At 54.8% G+C, this 19,291-nt stretch overlaps 1 pseudogene; it reads right to left on the bottom strand.

Moving 5' to 3' along the window:
- Window positions 1-457: 457 nt before the first annotated feature.
- On the bottom strand, window positions 458-19,291 carry LOC135529371 (tripartite motif-containing protein 16-like; annotated as a pseudogene).

Genomic DNA, 19,291 nt, shown 5'->3' with positions numbered 1-19,291 from the left:
TGGCAAGTCAAGATATCTGCTGGTTTTATTGTTTGGTCAACAGCACCACCTGCTGGACAGGTTTAATGTTGCTGGACTGAGCAGTATGGGAGGATGAAAGATGACACATTTAGGGCCGGTTTCCTGGACATCTACATTGAACATACTGTTTAGTCCAGGACTAGGATTCATCTGTGTCTGGGAAACCAGACCATATAGTTTAGTAGAAAGGAAGTGATACCAGCTTGTAGTGGGCTGACTAGTCCTGAATTGTCCTTTAGTTCCTGGACCATTTTCCATGCAGCTCCAGGTGACAGAGAACACATCAATTAGGACCGAGCCAACAAGCTGATCAATGATACTGAGGAGAATTACATAGAGACAGAGAACCAACTGAGAAAACATATCAATGGTTCTGAATGACAACCAATATACATCAACACCAGACATCATGATTCATGGAAATGTACAAGATTAAAACATTGGATTGAATTTTAATTAATAACAAATCAGTTTACAGTTTAACCAGCTCAGCAGAACCATTATAATAATAGAGCCTAAACCCAGGATAGAGGGGCTGAGTGAATGTGGTCTGGACTCTGTGGAGGAGGGTCATTGTGTCAGAGACACTGTAGAAGGACAGAGTACCTGCCTTGTGATCCAGGTACACTCCTACTCTGGAGGACTGAGGGCCTGATACTTTAGTCACAACATTATTGTGTCTGAAACAATAACCACCACTATTGTAATATAAACTCCAGGACTTGTTATTGTATCCAAATGCACCATCATTACCCTTCTCTGTTCTGCTGATGTCTTTATATGAGACTGCTGTATCAACACCACCAGTCCTCTCCACCTCCCAGTAACAGCGTCCAGACAGACCCTCTCTACACAGAACCTGCCACCAGTAGGTGAATCTGTCTGGATGGACAGGATATGGTTGGACTTGGTCTGTACCGGTCACCTTTCTGTTCCCTTCAGACAGAGAGAGGCGTGTGCCTGCTGTGTTTGGGTCCAGTGTGAGCTGACAGGAATCTGGGAGAAGAGCAGAGACCAACGAGGGGAGTCAGAACAATAAGTTAAGTCAGATACTGTATCTCCTCTGTCTTTGATTAGAGCACAGCAGAGATCAAATCAGAGAAATATGAGGAGTCAGATAGAGACCCAGTCTTTGATTAGATCTACTATTGCTATATATTTCTAGAGGGATTGTTAGGAGTGTCAGTAAAAAGAGACTGTTAGTTACTTCACAATAAAGAGACTCACATTGTAACAACTGTTCTCTGGTCTTGGGCTCTGGAGGCAGTACAACATCCACTATATTCACTACAGACACACAAACACATTGACAGAGAGAGGGAATGTTATCATCAGACCATATTCCACATGTATATGACTAGTAGGGAACTTTCAATGGTCTAAAGTTGATGTTCTTATTGTTTTCAACACACCTGTAGTGGAGATCTTGGTCCATTCTCCTTTAAGGAAGTCTTCTAGTTTCTCTCTCAGTTCAGACACAGTCTGACTCACATCTCAAAGGACTGAAGAGGACGGACAACGATGCTGGGTAAGTCTGAAGATACACTGATACTGGAGAGAGACTGATACCTCTGGAGAGAGAGAGAGAGAGAGAGACTGATACCTCTGGAGAGAGAGAGAGAGAGAGACTGATACCTCTGGAGAGAGAGAGAGAGAGAGAGAGACTGACACCTCTGGAGAGAGAGAGGGACGGACTGGAGAAGAGAGAGAGAGAGAGAGAGAGACTGATACCTCTGGAGAGAGAGAGAGAGAGAGGGACGGACAGAGACCTCTGAGAGAGAGAGAGAGAGAGAGAGAGATACCTCTGGACAGAGAGAGAGACAGAGAGACGGACAGAGAGAGAGAGAGGGGGACGGACAGAGAGAGAGCGAGAGAGAGGGGGAGAGAGAGAGAGAGAGAGGGAGGGACAGACAGAGAGAGAGACAGGGACGGACAGAGAGAGAGAGAGAGAGGGACGGACAGAGAGAGAGGGACGGACAGAGAGAGAGAGAGGGACGGACAGAGAGAGAGACAGAGAGAGAGAGAGGGACGGACAGAGAGAGAGAGACAGAGAGAGAGAGGGACGGACAGAGAGAGAGAGAGAGAGGGACGGACAGAGAGAGAGAGAGAGGGACGGACAGAGAGAGAGAGAGAGAGGGACGGACAGAGAGAGAGAGAGAGGGACGGACAGAGAGAGAGAGAGGGACGGACAGAGAGAGAGAGAGAGGGACGGACAGAGAGAGAGAGGGACGAGAGAGAGAGAGAGAGGGACGGACAGAGAGAGAGAGGGACGGACAGAGAGAGAGAGAGGGGACGGACAGAGACAGAGAGAGAGGGACAGACAGAGAGAGAGAGAGGGACGGACAAAGAGAGAGAGAGGGACGGACAGAGAGAGAGAGAGGGGACGGACAGAGAGAGAGAGAGAGGGACGGACAGAGAGAGAGAGAGAGAGAGGGACGGACAGAGAGAGAGAGAGAGGGACGGACAGAGAGGGGGACGGACAGAGAGAGAGAGGGGACAGAGAGAGAGAGAGAGGGACGGACAGAGAGAGAGAGGGGACGGACAGAGAGAGAGAGAGGGACGGACAGAGAGAGAGAGAGGGACGGACAGAGAGAGAGAGGGGACGGACAGAGAGAGAGAGAGGGGACGGACAGAGAGAGAGAGAGGGGACGGACAGAGAGAGAGAGAGGGACGGACAGAGAGAGAGAGAGGGGGACGGACAGAGAGAGAGAGGGGGACGGACGGAGAGAGAGAGAGAGAGGGGACGGACAGAGAGAGAGAGAGAGAGGGGGACGGACAGAGAGAGAGAGAGAGGGACGGACAGAGAGAGAGAGAGAGAGGGACGGACAGAGAGAGAGAGAGAGGCAGACAGAGAGAGAGAGAGGGGACGGACAGAGAGAGAGGGGACGGACAGAGAGAGAGAGGGGACGGACAGAGAGAGAGAGAGGGGACGGACAGAGAGAGAGAGAGGGGGGACGGACAGAGAGAGAGAGGGGACGGACAGAGAGAGAGAGAGGGGGACGGACAGAGAGAGAGAGGGACGGACAGAGAGAGAGAGGGGGACGGAGAGAGAGAGAGGGACGGAGAGAGAGAGGGGGACGGACAGAGAGAGAGGGGACGGACAGAGAGAGAGAGAGGGACGGACAGAGAGAGAGGGGACGGACAGAGAGAGAGAGGGGACGGACAGAGAGAGAGAGGGGACGGACAGAGAGAGAGAGGGGACGGACAGAGAGAGAGAGGGGGACGGACAGAGAGAGAGAGAGGGGACGGACAGAGAGAGAGGGGGACGGACAGAGAGAGGGGAGAGAGAGAGAGAGGGGACGGACAGAGAGAGAGAGAGAGGGGACGGACAGAGAGAGAGAGAGAGGGGGACGGACAGAGAGAGAGAGAGGGGACGGACAGAGAGAGAGAGAGAGGGGACGGACAGAGAGAGAGAGAGAGGGGACGGACAGAGAGAGAGAGAGAGGGGACGGACAGAGAGAGAGAGAGAGAGGGGGACGGACAGAGAGAGAGAGAGGGGACGGACAGGGGACGGACAGAGAGAGAGAGGGGACGGACAGAGAGAGAGGGGACGGACAGAGAGAGAGAGGGGGACGGACAGAGAGAGAGAGAGGGGGACGGACAGAGAGAGAGAGAGGGGACGGACAGAGAGAGAGAGAGAGGGGACGGACAGAGAGAGAGAGAGGGGACGGACAGAGAGAGGGGGACGGACAGAGAGAGAGAGGGGACGGACAGAGAGAGAGAGAGAGGGGACGGACAGAGAGAGAGAGGGGACGGACAGAGAGAGAGAGAGGGGACGGACAGAGAGAGAGAGGGACGGACAGAGAGGAGAGGGGACGGACAGAGAGAGAGAGGGGGACGGACAGAGAGAGAGAGAGGGACGGACAGAGAGAGAGAGAGGGACGGACAGAGAGAGAGAGGGGGACGGACAGAGAGAGAGAGAGAGAGAGGGACGGACAGAGAGAGAGAGAGGGACGGAGAGAGAGAGAGAGGGGGACGGACAGAGAGGGGACGGACAGAGAGAGAGAGAGGGGACGGACAGAGAGAGAGAGGGGGACGGACAGAGAGAGAGAGAGAGGGGGACGGACAGAGAGAGAGAGAGGGGGACGGACAGAGAGAGAGAGAGGGGACGGACAGAGAGAGAGAGAGAGGGGGACGGACAGAGAGAGAGAGAGAGGGGACGGACAGAGAGAGAGAGGGGACGGACAGAGAGAGAGGGGGGGGACGGACAGAGAGAGAGAGAGGGGACGGACAGAGAGAGAGAGGGGACGGACAGAGAGAGAGAGGGGGACGGAGAGAGAGAGAGAGGGGACGGACAGAGAGAGAGAGGGGACGAGAGAGAGAGGGACGGACAGAGAGAGAGAGAGAGAGGGGGGGACGGACAGACAGAGAGAGAGAGAGAGGGGGACGGAGAGAGAGAGAGGGGACGGACAGAGAGAGAGAGGGGGGGACGGAGAGAGAGAGAGAGGGGACGGACAGAGAGAGAGAGAGGGGACGGGGGACGGACAGAGAGGGACGGACAGAGAGAGGGGACGGACAGAGAGAGAGAGGGGGACGGAGAGAGAGGGGGACGGACAGAGAGAGAGAGAGGGGACGGACAGAGAGAGAGAGGGGACGGACAGAGAGAGAGAGAGAGGGACGGACAGAGAGAGAGAGGGGACGGACAGAGAGAGAGGGACGGACAGAGACAGAGAGGGGACGGACAGAGAGAGAGAGGGGGGACAGAGACAGAGAGAGGGACGGACAGAGAGAGAGAGAGAGAGGGGGACGGACAGAGAGAGAGAGAGGGGACGGACAGAGAGAGAGAGAGAGGGGACGGACAGAGAGAGAGAGGGGACGGACAGAGAGAGAGAGGGGACGGACAGAGAGAGAGAGGGGGACGGACAGAGAGAGAGGGGACGGACAGAGAGAGAGAGGGGACGGACAGAGAGAGAGAGGGGGACGGACAGAGAGAGAGAGAGGGGACGGACAGAGAGAGAGAGAGAGAGAGAGGACGGACAGGAGAGAGAGAGAGGGACGGACAGAGAGAGAGAGAGGGGACGGACAGAGAGAGAGAGGGGACGGACAGAGAGAGAGGGGACGGACAGAGAGAGAGAGGGGACGGACAGGACAGAGAGAGAGAGGGGGACAGAGAGAGAGAGAGGGGACGGACAGAGAGAGAGAGGACGGACAGAGAGAGAGAGAGGGGACGGACAGAGAGAGAGAGGGGGACGGACAGAGAGAGAGAGGGGACGGACAGAGAGAGAGAGAGAGGGGACGGACAGAGAGAGAGAGAGAGGGGACGGACAGAGAGAGAGAGAGGGGACGGACAGAGAGAGAGAGAGGGGACGGACAGAGAGAGGGAGAGAGAGGACGGACAGAGAGAGAGAGAGGGACAGGAGAGAGAGAGGGGAGAGACAGAGAGGGACGGACAGAGAGGGGACGGACAGAGAGAGAGGGGGACGGACAGAGAGAGAGAGGGGACGGACAGAGAGAGAGAGGGGACGGACAGAGAGAGAGAGAGAGAGAGGGGGACGGACAGAGAGAGAGGGACGGACAGAGAGAGGGGACGGACAGAGAGAGAGAGGGGACGGACAGAGAGAGAGAGAGGGGACGGACAGAGAGAGAGAGAGACGGACAGAGGGGGACGGACAGAGAGAGAGAGGGGGACGGACAGAGAGAGAGAGAGGGGGACGGACAGAGAGAGAGAGAGAGAGGGGACGGACAGAGAGAGAGAGGGGGACGGACAGACAGAGAGAGGGGACGGACAGAGAGAGAGAGGGGGACGGACAGAGAGAGAGAGACGGGGGACGGACAGAGAGAGGACGGACAGAGGACGGAGAGAGAGGGGACGGACAGAGAGAGAGAGAGGGGACGGACAGAGAGAGAGAGAGGGACGGACAGAGAGAGAGAGGGACGGACAGAGAGAGAGAGGGGGACGGACAGAGAGAGAGAGAGGGGACGGACAGAGAGAGAGAGGGGACGGACAGAGAGAGAGAGGGGACGGACAGAGAGAGAGAGGGGGACGGACAGAGAGAGAGAGGGGACGGACAGAGAGAGAGAGAGAGGGGGACGGACAGAGAGAGAGAGAGACGGACAGGACAGAGAGACAGAGAGAGAGGGGACGGACAGAGAGAGAGGGGACGGACAGAGAGAGAGAGAGGGGACGGACAGAGAGAGAGAGAGGGGACGGACAGAGAGAGAGAGAGGGGACGGACAGAGAGAGAGGGGGACGGACAGAGAGAGAGAGAGGGGACGGACAGAGAGAGAGAGAGGGCGGACAGACAGAGAGAGAGAGGGGACGGACAGAGAGAGACGGACAGAGAGAGAGGAGGGACGGACGGACAGAGAGAGAGAGAGGGGGACGGACAGACAGAGAGAGGGGGACGGACAGAGAGAGAGAGGGGGACGGACAGAGAGAGAGGGGACGGAGAGGGGACGGACAGAGAGAGAGAGAGGGACGGACAGAGAGAGAGACGGACAGAGAGAGAGAGGGGGACGGACAGAGAGAGAGAGGGGGACGGACAGAGAGAGAGAGAGGGGACGGACAGAGAGAGAGAGAGAGAGGGGGACGGACAGAGAGAGAGAGAGGGACGGACGGAGAGAGAGGGACGGACAGAGAGGGGGGACGGACAGAGAGAGAGAGGAGGGGGACGGACAGAGAGAGAGAGAGGGACGGACAGAGAGAGAGAGGGGGACGGACAGAGAGAGAGAGGGGACGGACAGAGAGAGAGAGAGGGGACGGACAGAGAGAGAGAGGGACGGACAGGAGAGGACGGACAGAGAGAGAGAGAGAGGGGACGGACAGAGAGAGAGGGGGGACGGACAGAGAGAGAGAGAGGGGACGGACAGAGAGAGAGAGGGGGACGGACAGAGAGAGAGAGGGGACGGACAGAGAGAGAGAGGGGACGGACAGAGAGAGAGAGAGGGGGACGGACAGAGAGAGAGAGAGAGGGGGACGGACAGAGAGAGAGAGAGGGGGACGGACAGAGAGAGAGAGAGGGGACGGACAGAGAGAGAGAGGGGGACGGACAGAGAGAGAGAGAGGGGACGGACAGAGAGAGAGAGGGGACGGACAGAGAGAGAGAGGGGACGGACAGAGAGAGAGAGAGGGGACGGACAGAGAGGGGGACGGACAGAGAGAGAGAGAGGGGGACGGACAGAGAGAGAGAGAGAGGGGACGGACAGAGAGAGAGAGAGGGGACGGACAGAGAGAGAGAGAGGGGACGGACAGAGAGAGAGAGAGAGGGGACGGACAGAGAGAGAGAGGGGACGGACGGAGAGAGAGAGAGAGGAGAGGGGACGGACAGAGAGAGAGAGAGGGGACGGACAGAGAGAGAGAGGGGACGGACAGAGAGAGAGAGAGAGGGGGACGGAGAGAGAGAGGGGGACGGACAGAGAGAGAGAGAGAGAGGACAGGGACGGACAGAGAGAGAGAGGGGGACGGACAGAGAGAGAGAGGGGACGGACAGAGAGAGAGAGAGGGGACGGACAGAGAGAGAGAGGGGACGGACAGAGAGAGAGAGAGAGGGGGACGGACAGAGAGAGAGGGGGGACGGACAGAGAGAGAGAGAGGGGGACGGACAGAGAGAGAGAGGGGACGGAGAGAGAGAGAGGGGGACGGACAGAGAGAGAGAGAGGGGACGGACAGAGAGAGAGGGGGACGGACAGAGAGAGAGAGAGGGGGACAGACAGAGAGAGAGAGGGGGACGGACAGAGAGAGAGAGGGGACGGACAGAGAGAGAGAGAGGGGGACGGACAGAGAGAGAGAGAGGGGACGGACAGAGAGAGAGAGAGGGGACGGACAGAGAGAGAGAGGGGGACGGACAGAGAGAGAGAGAGAGGACGGACGGACAGAGAGAGAGAGAGGGGGACGGACAGACAGAGAGAGGGGACGGACAGAGAGAGAGAGAGAGGGGACGGACAGAGAGAGAGGGGACGGACAGAGAGGGGACGGACAGAGAGAGAGAGAGGGACGGACAGAGAGACAGACAGAGAGAGAGGGGGACGGACAGAGAGAGAGAGGGGGACGGACAGAGAGAGGGGACGGACAGAGAGAGAGGGGACGGACAGAGAGAGAGAGAGGGACGGACAGAGAGAGAGAGAGAGGGGACGGACAGAGAGAGAGAGAGGGGACGGACAGAGAGAGAGAGGGACGGACAGAGAGAGAGACGGACAGAGGGACGGACAGACAGAGAGAGAGAGGGGACGGACAGAGAGAGACGGGGGACGGACAGAGAGAGAGACAGAGAGAGAGGGACGGACAGAGAGAGAGAGAGGGGGACGGACAGAGAGAGAGACGGACAGACGGACAGAGAGAGAGAGAGAGGGGACGGACAGAGAGAGAGAGAGGGGACGGACAGAGAGAGAGAGGGGACGGACAGAGAGAGAGAGGGGACAGGAGAGAGAGAGAGAGGGACGGACAGAGAGAGAGAGGGGACGGACAGAGAGACAGAGAGGGGGACGGACAGAGAGAGAGAGAGGGACGGACAGAGAGAGAGGGGGGGACGGACAGAGAGAGAGAGGGACGGACAGAGAGAGAGAGAGGGGGACGGACAGAGAGAGAGAGGGACGGACAGAGAGAGAGAGAGGGACGGACAGAGAGAGAGAGAGAGAGGGGACGGACAGAGAGAGAGAGAGGGACGGACAGAGAGAGAGAGAGGGGGACGGACAGAGAGAGAGAGAGAGGGGGACGGACAGAGAGAGAGAGGAGGGACAGAGAGAGAGGGGGACGGACAGAGAGAGAGAGGGGACGGACAGAGAGAGAGAGAGGGGGACGGACAGAGAGAGAGAGAGAGGGGACGGACAGAGAGAGAGAGAGAGGGGACGGAGAGAGAGAGAGAGGGGACGGACAGAGAGAGAGACGGACAGAGGGGGGACAGACAGAGAGAGAGAGAGGACGGACAGAGAGAGAGAGAGGGGACGGACAGAGAGAGAGAGGGACGGACAGAGAGAGAGAGCGAGGGACGGACAGAGAGAGAGAGAGGGACGGACAGAGAGAGAGAGGGGACGGACAGAGAGAGAGAGGGGGACGGACAGAGAGAGAGAGAGGGGGACGGACAGAGAGAGAGAGAGGGGACGGACAGAGAGAGAGAGGGGGACGGACAGAGAGAGGAGGGGGACGGACAGAGAGAGAGAGAGGGGGACGGACAGAGAGAGAGAGGGGGACGGACAGAGAGAGAGAGAGGGGACGGACAGACAGAGAGAGAGAGGGGACGGACAGACAGAGAGAGAGAGGGACGGACAGAGAGAGAGAGAGGGGGACGGACAGACAGAGAGAGGGACGGACAGACAGAGAGAGAGAGGGGACGGACAGAGAGAGAGAGAGGGGACGGACAGAGAGAGAGAGGGGGACGGACAGAGAGAGAGAGGGGACGGACAGAGAGAGAGGGGGACGGACAGAGAGAGAGAGAGAGGGGGACGGACAGAGAGAGAGAGAGAGGGGGACGGACAGAGAGAGAGAGAGAGGGACGGACAGACAGAGAGAGAGAGAGGGACGGACAGAGAGAGAGAGAGAGGGGACGGACAGAGAGAGAGAGAGGGGGACGGACAGACAGAGAGAGAGAGGGGGACGGACAGAGAGAGAGAGAGGGGGACGGACGGACAGAGAGAGAGAGAGAGAGGGGACGGACAGAGAGAGAGAGAGGGGGACGGACAGAGAGAGAGAGGGGACGGACAGAGGAGAGAGAGAGGGACGGACAGAGAGAGAGAGAGGGACAGACAGAGAGAGAGGGGGACGGACAGAGAGAGAGAGAGGGGACGGACAGAGAGAGAGAGGGGGACGGACAGAGAGAGAGAGGGGACGGACAGAGAGAGAGAGGGGGGACGGACAGAGAGAGAGAGAGGGGACGGACAGAGAGAGAGAGAGGGGGACGGACAGAGAGAGAGAGGGGGACGGACAGGAGAGAGAGGGGAGACAGAGAGAGAGAGGGGACGGACAGAGAGAGAGAGAGGGGACGGACAGAGAGAGAGAGAGGGACGGACAGAGAGAGAGAGAGAGGGACGGACAGAGAGAGAGAGGGGGACGGAGAGAGAGAGAGAGAGAGGGGGACGGACAGAGAGAGAGAGAGGGGACGGACAGAGAGAGAGAGGGGGACGGACAGAGAGAGAGGGGGGACGGACAGAGAGAGAGAGGGGGACGGACAGAGAGAGAGAGGGGGACGGACAGAGAGAGAGAGGGGACGGACAGAGAGAGAGGGGGACGGACAGAGAGAGAGAGAGGGACGGACAGAGAGAGAGAGAGGGACGGACAGAGAGAGAGACGGACAGAGAGAGAGAGGGGGACGGACAGAGAGAGAGAGGGAGGGGGACGGACAGAGAGAGAGAGGGAGGGGGACGGACAGAGAGAGAGAGAGGGGGACGGACAGAGAGAGAGAGAGGGGGACGGACAGAGAGAGAGAGAGAGGGACGGACAGAGAGAGAGAGAGGGACAGAGAGAGAGAGGGGGACGGACAGAGAGAGAGAGAGGACAGAGACAGAGAGAGAGACAGAGAGAGAGGGGGGGGACAGAGAGAGAGAGGGGGACGGACAGAGAGAGAGAGAGAGGGGGACGGACAGAGAGAGAGAGAGGGGGACGGACAGAGAGAGAGAGAGAGGGGACGGACAGAGAGAGAGAGAGAGGGGGACGGACAGAGAGAGAGAGAGAGAGGGGGACGGACAGAGGGAGAGAGGGGACGGACAGAGGGAGAGAGGGGGACGGACAGAGAGAGAGAGGGGACGGACAGAGAGAGAGAGGGGGACGGACAGAGAGAGAGAGGGGGACGGACAGAGAGAGAGAGAGGGGGACGGACAGAGAGAGAGAGGGGGACGGACAGAGAGAGAGAGGGGGACGGACAGAGAGAGAGAGGGGGACGGACAGAGAGAGAGGGACGGACAAAGAGAGAGAGAGGGACGGACAAAGAGAGAGAGGGGGACGGACAAAGAGAGAGAGGGGGACGGACAGAGAGAGAGAGGGGGACGGACAGAGAGAGAGGGGGACGGACAGAGAGAGAGAGGGGGACGGACAGAGAGAGAGAGGGGGACGGACAGAGAGAGAGAGAGGGGGACGGACAGAGAGAGAGAGGGGGACGGACAGAGAGAGAGGGGGACGGACAGAGAGAGAGGGGGACGGACAGAGAGAGAGAGAGGGGGACGGACAGAGAGAGAGAGAGGGGGACGGACAGAGAGAGAGAGAGAGAGAGGGGGACGGACAGAGAGAGAGAGGGGGACGGACAGAGAGAGAGAGAGGGGGACGGACAGAGAGAGAGAGGGAGGGGGACGGACAGAGAGAGAGAGAGAGAGGGGGACGGACAGAGGGAGAGAGGGGGACGGACAGAGAGAGGGAGAGAGAGGGGGACGGACAGAGAGAGAGAGGGGGACGGACAGAGAGAGAGAGGGGGACGGACAGACAGAGAGAGAGGGGGACGGCCAGAGAGAGAGAGGGGGACGGAGAGAGAGAGGGACGGACAGAGAGAGAGAGGGGAACGGACAGAGAGAGAGAGGGGAACGGACAGAGAGAGAGAGGGACGGACAGAGAGAGAGAGGGGGACGGACAGAGAGAGAGAGGGGGACGGACAAAGAGAGAGAGGGGGACGGACAGAGAGAGAGAGGGGGACGGACAGACAGAGAGAGGGGGACGGACAGAGAGAGAGAGGGGGACGGACAGAGAGAGAGAGGGGGACGGACAGAGAGAGAGAGGGGGACGGACAGAGAGAGAGAGAGGGACGGACAGAGAGAGAGAGGGGGACGGACAGAGAGAGAGAGGGGGACGGACAGAGAGAGAGAGGGGGACGGACAGAGAGAGAGAGAGAGGGGGACGGACAGAGAGAGAGAGAGAGAGAGGGGGACGGACAGAGAGAGAGAGAGGGGGCGACAGACAGAGAGAGAGAGGGGGACGGACAGAGAGAGAGAGGGGGACGGACAGAGAGAGAGAGGGGGACGGACAGAGAGAGAGAGGGGGACGGACAGAGAGAGAGAGAGGGGGACGGACAGAGAGAGAGAGGGACGGACAGAGAGAGAGAGAGGGACGGACAGAGAGAGAGAGAGGGACGGACAGAGAGAGAGAGAGGGGGACGGACAGAGAGAGAGAGAGGGGGACGGACAGAGAGAGAGAGAGAGGGACGGACAGAGAGAGAGAGAGAGGGGGACGGACAGAGAGAGAGAGAGGGGGACGGACAGAGAGAGAGAGAGGGGGACGGACAGACAGAGGGACGGACAGACAGACAGACAGAGGGAGAGACAGAGAGAGCGAGGGACGAACAAACAGAGAGACAGGACAGAGAGGGTCGGACAGAGAGAGAGAGGGGGACGGACAGAGAGAGAGAGGGGGACGGACAGAGAGAGAGAGGGGGACGGACAGAGAGAGAGAGAGGGGGACAGAGAGAGAGAGAGGGGGACAGACAGAGAGAGAGAGAGGGGGACGGACAGAGAGAGAGAGAGGGGGACGGACAGAGAGAGAGGGGGACGGACAGAGAGAGAGAGAGGGACGGACAGAGAGAGAGAGAGGGACGGACAGAGAGAGAGAGGGACGGACAGAGAGAGAGAGAGGGGACGGACAGAGAGAGAGAGAGAGGGGGACGGACAGAGAGAGAGAGAGAGGGGGACGGACAGACAGAGAGAGAGAGAGAGGGGGACAGACAGAGAGAGAGAGAGGGGGACGACAGACAGAGAGAGGGGGACAGACAGAGAGAGAGAGGGGGACGGACAGACAGAGAGGGGGACAGACAGAGAGAGAGGGGGACGGACAGAGAGAGACAGGGGACGGACAGACAGAGAGGGGGACGGACAGAGAGAGAGAGGGGACGGACAGAGAGAGAGAGGGACGGACAGAGAGAGAGAGAGGGACGGACAGAGAGAGAGAGGGGGACGGACAGAGAGAGAGAGAGGGGGACGGACAGAGAGAGAGAGAGAGAGAGAGGGACGGACAGAGAGAGAGAGAGGGACAGAGAGAGAGAGGGGGACGGACAGAGAGAGGGAGAGGGGGACGGACAGACAGAGGGACGGACAGACAGACAGACAGACAGACAGAGGGAGAGACAGAGAGAGCGAGGGACGAACAAACAGAGAGACAGGACAGAGAGGGACGGACAGATAGAGGGACGGACAGACAGAGGGACGGACAGACAGAGGGACGGACAGACAGAGGGACGGACAGACAGAGGGACGGACAGACAGAGGGACGGACAGACAGAGGGACGGACAGAGAGGGACGGACAGACAGACAGACAGACAGACAGACAGACAGACAGACAGACAGACAGAGAGAGAGAGGGAAGGACAGGCAGACAGACAGAGGGACGGACAGACAGACAGAGAGAGAGGGACGGACAGACAGACAGAGAGAGAGAGGGAAGGACAGGCAGACAGAGAGAGAGAGGGACGGACAGACAGACAGAGAGGGACGGACAGACAGACAGAGAGAGAGGGACGGACAGACCGAGAGAGAGAGAGGGGCGGACAGAGACAGAGGGACGGACAGACAGAGGGACGGACAGACAGAGGGACGGACAGACAGAGAGATAGGGACGGACAGGCAGACAGAGAGAGAGGGACGGACAGGCCAACAGAGAGAGAGGGACGGACGGACAGAGGGACGGACAGACAGAGGGACGGACAGACAGAGGGACGGACAGACAGAGGGACGGACAGACAGAGGGACGGACAGACAGACAGAGGGACGGACAGACAGACAGAGGGACGGACGGACAGACAGACAGGGATGGACAGACAGACAGAGAGAGAGTGACGGACAGGCAGACAGACAGAGGGACCGACAGAGAGAGAGGGACGGACAGACAGAGGGACGGACAGACAGAGGGACGGACAGACAGAGGGACGGACAGACAGAGGGACGGACAGACAGAGGGACGGACAGACATAGGGACAGACAGACAGAGAGGGATGGACAGACAGACAGAGAGGGATGGACAGACAGACAGACAGAGAGGGATGGACAGACAGACAGACAGAGAGGGATGGACAGACAGACAGACAGACAGACAGAGAGGGATGGACAGACAGACAGACAGAGAGAGAGGGACGGACAGAGAGAGAGGGACGGACAGACAGAGAGAGAGGGACGGACAGAGAGAGAGAGAGAGAGGGACGGACAGACAGAGAGGGACAGAGAGACAGAGAGAGAGAGAGAGAGAGGGACGGACAGACAGACAGAGAGAGAGGGACGGACAGAGAGAGAGAGAGGGACGGACAGAGAGACATTTCCCATGAAGTTAATTTCATATCACATGTAACAAGACAGTTTAGTTACCTGGAGGAAATGGATGTGATCCTCTGTGTGTGAGAGCTGCTCCAGCTCAGTGCTTCTCTTCCTCAGCTCAGCGATCTCCTGCTTCAGTTGCTCCAGGAGTCCTTCAGCTTGACTCACTTGAGCCTTCTCTTGGGCTCTGATCAGCTCCTTCACCTCAGAGCTCCTTCTCTCAATGGAGCGGATCAGCTCAGTAAAGATCTGATCACTGTCCTCCACAGCTGACTGTGCAGAGCGCTGGAGAGAGGAGAGAGAGAGAGAGAGAGAGAGAGAGAGAGAGAGAGAGAGAGAGAGAGAGAGAGAGAGACAGAGACAGAGAGAGAGAGAGAGAGAGAGAGAGAGAGAGAGACAGAGACAGAGACAGAGACAGAGACAGAGACAGAGACTCTCCTCCCTCCTGGACAGACAGAGAGACAGAGACAGACAGACAGAGAGACAGAGAGATAGACAGGTCCAGTCAGAACTCTCCCTCCTCAGGTCCAGTCCTGCTCTTCTCCCTCCTGGACAGACAGGTACAGAACACCCTTGGTCCTGCTCTACTCTCCTCCCTCCTGGACAGACAGGTACAGAACACCTCTTGGTCCTGCTCTACTCTCCTCCCTCCTGGACAGACAGGTACAGAACACCTCTTGGTCCTGCTCACCTCCTCCCTCCTGGACAGACAGGTACAGAACACCTCTTGGTCCTCTACTCTCCTCCCTCCTGGACAGACACCTCTTGGTCCTGCTCTACTCTCCTCCCTCCTGGACAGACAGGTACAGAACACCTCTTGGTATATCATATATATCTCATATCATCATTCAGAACTTTAAGCATATCTTTGGGAGGAGGTCCAGCCTGTTTGACAAAGATAAACAAAGAATTTTTTCCAAATTTGTGCTGACAAAATAATCAAATGTAATGTTTTTTACCAAAAACTCTACATGGAAAGCAGAAAGCTGTGATCAATTAAATACAACGTTAACTAGATATTATCTGTGTCATTTATAGCCTGGCACAGATAGTAAAACTACATTAAATACAACGTTAACTAGATATTATCTGTGTCATTTATAGCCTGGCACAGATAGTGAAACTACATTAAATACAACGTTAACTAGATATTATCTGTGTCATTTATAGCCTGGCACAGATAGTAAAACTACATTAAATACAACGTTAACTAGATATTATCTGTGTCATTTATAGCCTGGCACAGATAGTAAAACTACATTAAATACAACGTTAACTAGATATTATCTGTGTCATTTATAGCCTGGCACAGATAGTAAAACTACTGTAGCGACCCGCACAGACAGCTGTGTGTTATGTGTTCGGCTAGTAGCTGGTTGTGTTGTACTTACCAGTTCCCAGTGTTCGCGGGGTCCGACATGCCAATCAACCTGCTATCTGCCAATCACAGGAATGCCTGGGATGTTCTGATGCCGGGCATCCTGGTGGTTGGCGGAGTGGCGTGGAGGGGGCGGGGCATTGGAAGTTAAGCTTCAGCCTTTGTTCTCTCTCTGACGTCTGGGCTTCACAAGAGAAGGTCCCGATTGGCTTGTGGGGTATCTTTCATTTATTTGGCGTGAGCTCAGGCCAAACAGTAGCCTGTGTAAAGTTGCTAATAAACCGTCAATTCGTAACTCAATCCTCTGTCTGGACAATTGTTCCTTTATGATCGAGTCAGGTCATTACACTACATTAAATACAACGTTAACTAGATATCATCGCCATATAACTTATGTCGAATTTAAAAGACACCGTTACCGTTAGTAACGTCTGTTACACTGTAACTTACAGGCAGCCTCACATAAAAACCTATTGGTTAACAAAGCTTTGATTATGACCAAAGTCTATAGTAGTGAAAACTCTCTCTCTCTATTCTAACTTACCACACATTCACATCACTGCCTCGACATGAATGTGTCCTGTCAGAGCCGTTTCCTGTCCGTTAACCGTTAACAGTCTCGAGCCACAGCTTAACCAATGAGCTACAAGGAGGACTGACAGTCACGAGCGGTGCAGCAGCCTCTGCAGCAGCAGCCTCCCCCGGGTCCTAGTGCCCGCCCGGTAAGACGGTTAAGATGCGATGGAACGGTTGACGGAGAGAAAATAAATCACAGAGAAAATATATTGACTGATATATTGAATTGTTTAGGGAAGCTTTAGCTTTGGCTTTAATACATTCTGAAAATACTTGAAAATAAAAATAATAGTAGCCCTCCTCAGGAACAACAAAACCCTCACAGACCAACTTCTTCTTCTATGATATAATGGAGGTCCTCAAATCTTATTTTGGGGATATGGAGGCGTCTCGTGTGGCCAATAGCCTGGGGAAATGCATAGCGCCAAATTCAAATAATACGCGATAAAACTCAAACTTTCATTAAATCACACATGCAGGGTACTCAATTAAAGCTACACTCGTTATGAATCCAGCCATTATGTCAGATTTTAAAAATGCTTTTCGGCGAAAGCATGAGAAGCTATTATCTGATAGCATGCACCCCCCTGAACCACCTGAAGGAGATGTAAACAAATGAATTAGCGTCGCCGGCGCTACACAAAACGCTGAAATAAAATATAAAACATGCATTACCTTTGACGAGCTTCTTTGTTGGCACTCCAATATGTCCCATAAACATCACAATTGGTCCTTTTTTTCGATTAATTCCGTCCATGTTTACCCAAAATGTCCATTTATAAAGCCCGTTTTGATCCAGAAAAAAAACAGCTTTCCAAAACGCAACGTCATGACAGAACATTTCAAAAGTTGCTTAAAACTATGCCAAAATACTTCAAACTACTTTTGTAATCCAACTTTAGGTATTTTTAAACGTTAATAATCGATCAAATTGTTGACGGGGCGATCTGTATTCAATAACAGCAAGTCAACAATACATGCACGGTTTTCTCTCTTCCACAACATAATCCACAGTGTCACCTCTGCCTCTTCTTCGTTTCACCAATGATTAACTTCAACCCAAAGACTGGTGACATCCTGTGGAAGTTGTAGGAACTGTAAACTGGGCGCTATCTAATTTCCCTTGACAAAGACAATTCAGGGAACTGCCAGAGGGATTTTTGTTTTTCTGAACAGTTTTTCCTTGGGCTTTTGCCTGCTACATAAGTTCTGTTATAGTCACAGACATGATTGAACCAGTTTTAGAAACTTTAGAGTGTTTTCTATCCACACATACTAATCATATGCATATACTATAGTCCTGGCATGAGTAGCAGGAAGTTGAACAACAAAACCCACATGCTTTTTATCAAAAAGTAGAAATGCTGCACCCTATCCTTTAAGAGGTGTGGTCCACAAACCAACATTAAAACCCTCACAGACCAACTTCTTCTATGATATAATGGAGATCCTCAAACCAACGTTAAAGGTGCATGGCGCCACCTACTGTTCTGTTCACGGTTTACACCTCTAAATCCTCCTACCGAACTCAGTACTTCTGAGAAAATAAAAGAGTCCTACTAACTTCTAATAGACCCTCCCCATCCCCCAAATCACTTCCAAGTGTAATGTTTACTGTTCATTTCTGATTGTTTATTTCACTTTTGTTTATTGTCTATTTCACTTGCTTTGGCAATATAAACATATATTTCCATGCCAATAAAGACCTTTAAATTGAATTGAGAGAGAGACAGTTCCATTTTAATGTATAGGGGGCATGAGTCAGTCATGGTTACTCATGGTTATGTGATGAGGCAGCCCAGTTGGTTACATGAACCAGTCTATTCTCTGAAAGGGGTCCAGACAGCCTGTTCCCAACAGTGGGGTCAGTGGGATTGGATAGGGGCCCCTCTCTCTCTCTCTGACTGGAGGAGAGAAGTGAAATGGTGTGTCTCCTCTGGTCAACAATACTCACCTTGAAAGACTTCACAGCTTTTTGGAGCTTCTTCAGCTCCTTCTCTCTCTCCTGGAATCTCTGCTGGACCTTCTGCTGACTCATCCCCAGCTGCCTCTGTGGAGAATCACTCTTCAATGAGCTATCAAGCTTTATTAGTCCAGTAGATCAATAGTATAGTAATGTGACATAGGACCCATAGAGAGGAAGGTCTACAATCCTGAGGAAGTCCCTTTACAATATTATATTATGTTGCTATGTGAATGATTGTAGTTTTTATGGTAGGCCTACATGTATCAAGGGGTTGAGACTGAACTTTGGACTCATAAAAGGCCATTCAGAATGATAATAGTGATTGACTTTAGAAAATGGTGATACATTTGGAGAATCTGGGTTAACATATCTATATACTCAAGGTTTGTGTTCATATTTGTGGATCCATTTCATATTGTATATAATATAATGATCTCATATTCAAACATATTTAGTTTCTACTGTATCTTTAATTCTTTGTTTATCAGACAGCCACCAACAAGTTGTTCTGGTCTTACCTGTTTCTCAGTCCTCTCTGCTGCAGCTGACACTGTATCATGGCCTTTATGTTCATCCATTGTACACAGATAACAGATACACTGCTGATCGGTACGACAGTAAACCTCCAGCAGTTTGTCATGATGAGAGCAGATCTTCTCCTGTAGTTGTGCGGTGGCTTTGACCAGCTTGTGCTTCTTCAAAGCAGGAGATTCATAGTGAGGTTGGAGGTGAGTCTCACAGTAAGAGGCCAGACATGCCAGACAGGACATGAGGGCTTTCTGCTTTCTGGTCCCAGTGCAGACATCACACGCCACATCTCCAGGTCCAGCATAGCACAGAGCAGGAGGGGAGCAGCCTGGAGTCCTGTCTTCCTCAGTTTCTCCACCAGCTCAGCCAACATGTTATTTTTCCTCAGATTAGGCCTTGGAGTGAAGGTCTCTCTGCACTGAGGACAGCTATAGACCCCTTTCAGAACATCCTGATCCCAGCAGCCCTCAATACAGCTCCTACAGTAACTGTGTCCACAGGGAATAGTGACCGGCTCCTTCAGTAGATCCAGACAGACAGAACAACAGAACTGGTCCTGGTCCAGCAGAACTCCCTGTTGAGCCATTTGGACGGTTGTTCACTCTCACACAGACAGACGACAGAGAGACTCAGATCAGTTTCGTTTCCTCAGAAGAGAGTTTGTGGGAGG

The sequence above is a fragment of the Oncorhynchus masou genome, unplaced genomic scaffold, assembly GCF_036934945.1.
Source record: "Oncorhynchus masou masou isolate Uvic2021 unplaced genomic scaffold, UVic_Omas_1.1 unplaced_scaffold_1148, whole genome shotgun sequence".
NCBI classification, from domain to species: Eukaryota; Metazoa; Chordata; class Actinopteri; order Salmoniformes; family Salmonidae; genus Oncorhynchus; species Oncorhynchus masou.
This window is presented reverse-complemented; position numbering and strand designations above follow the sequence as displayed.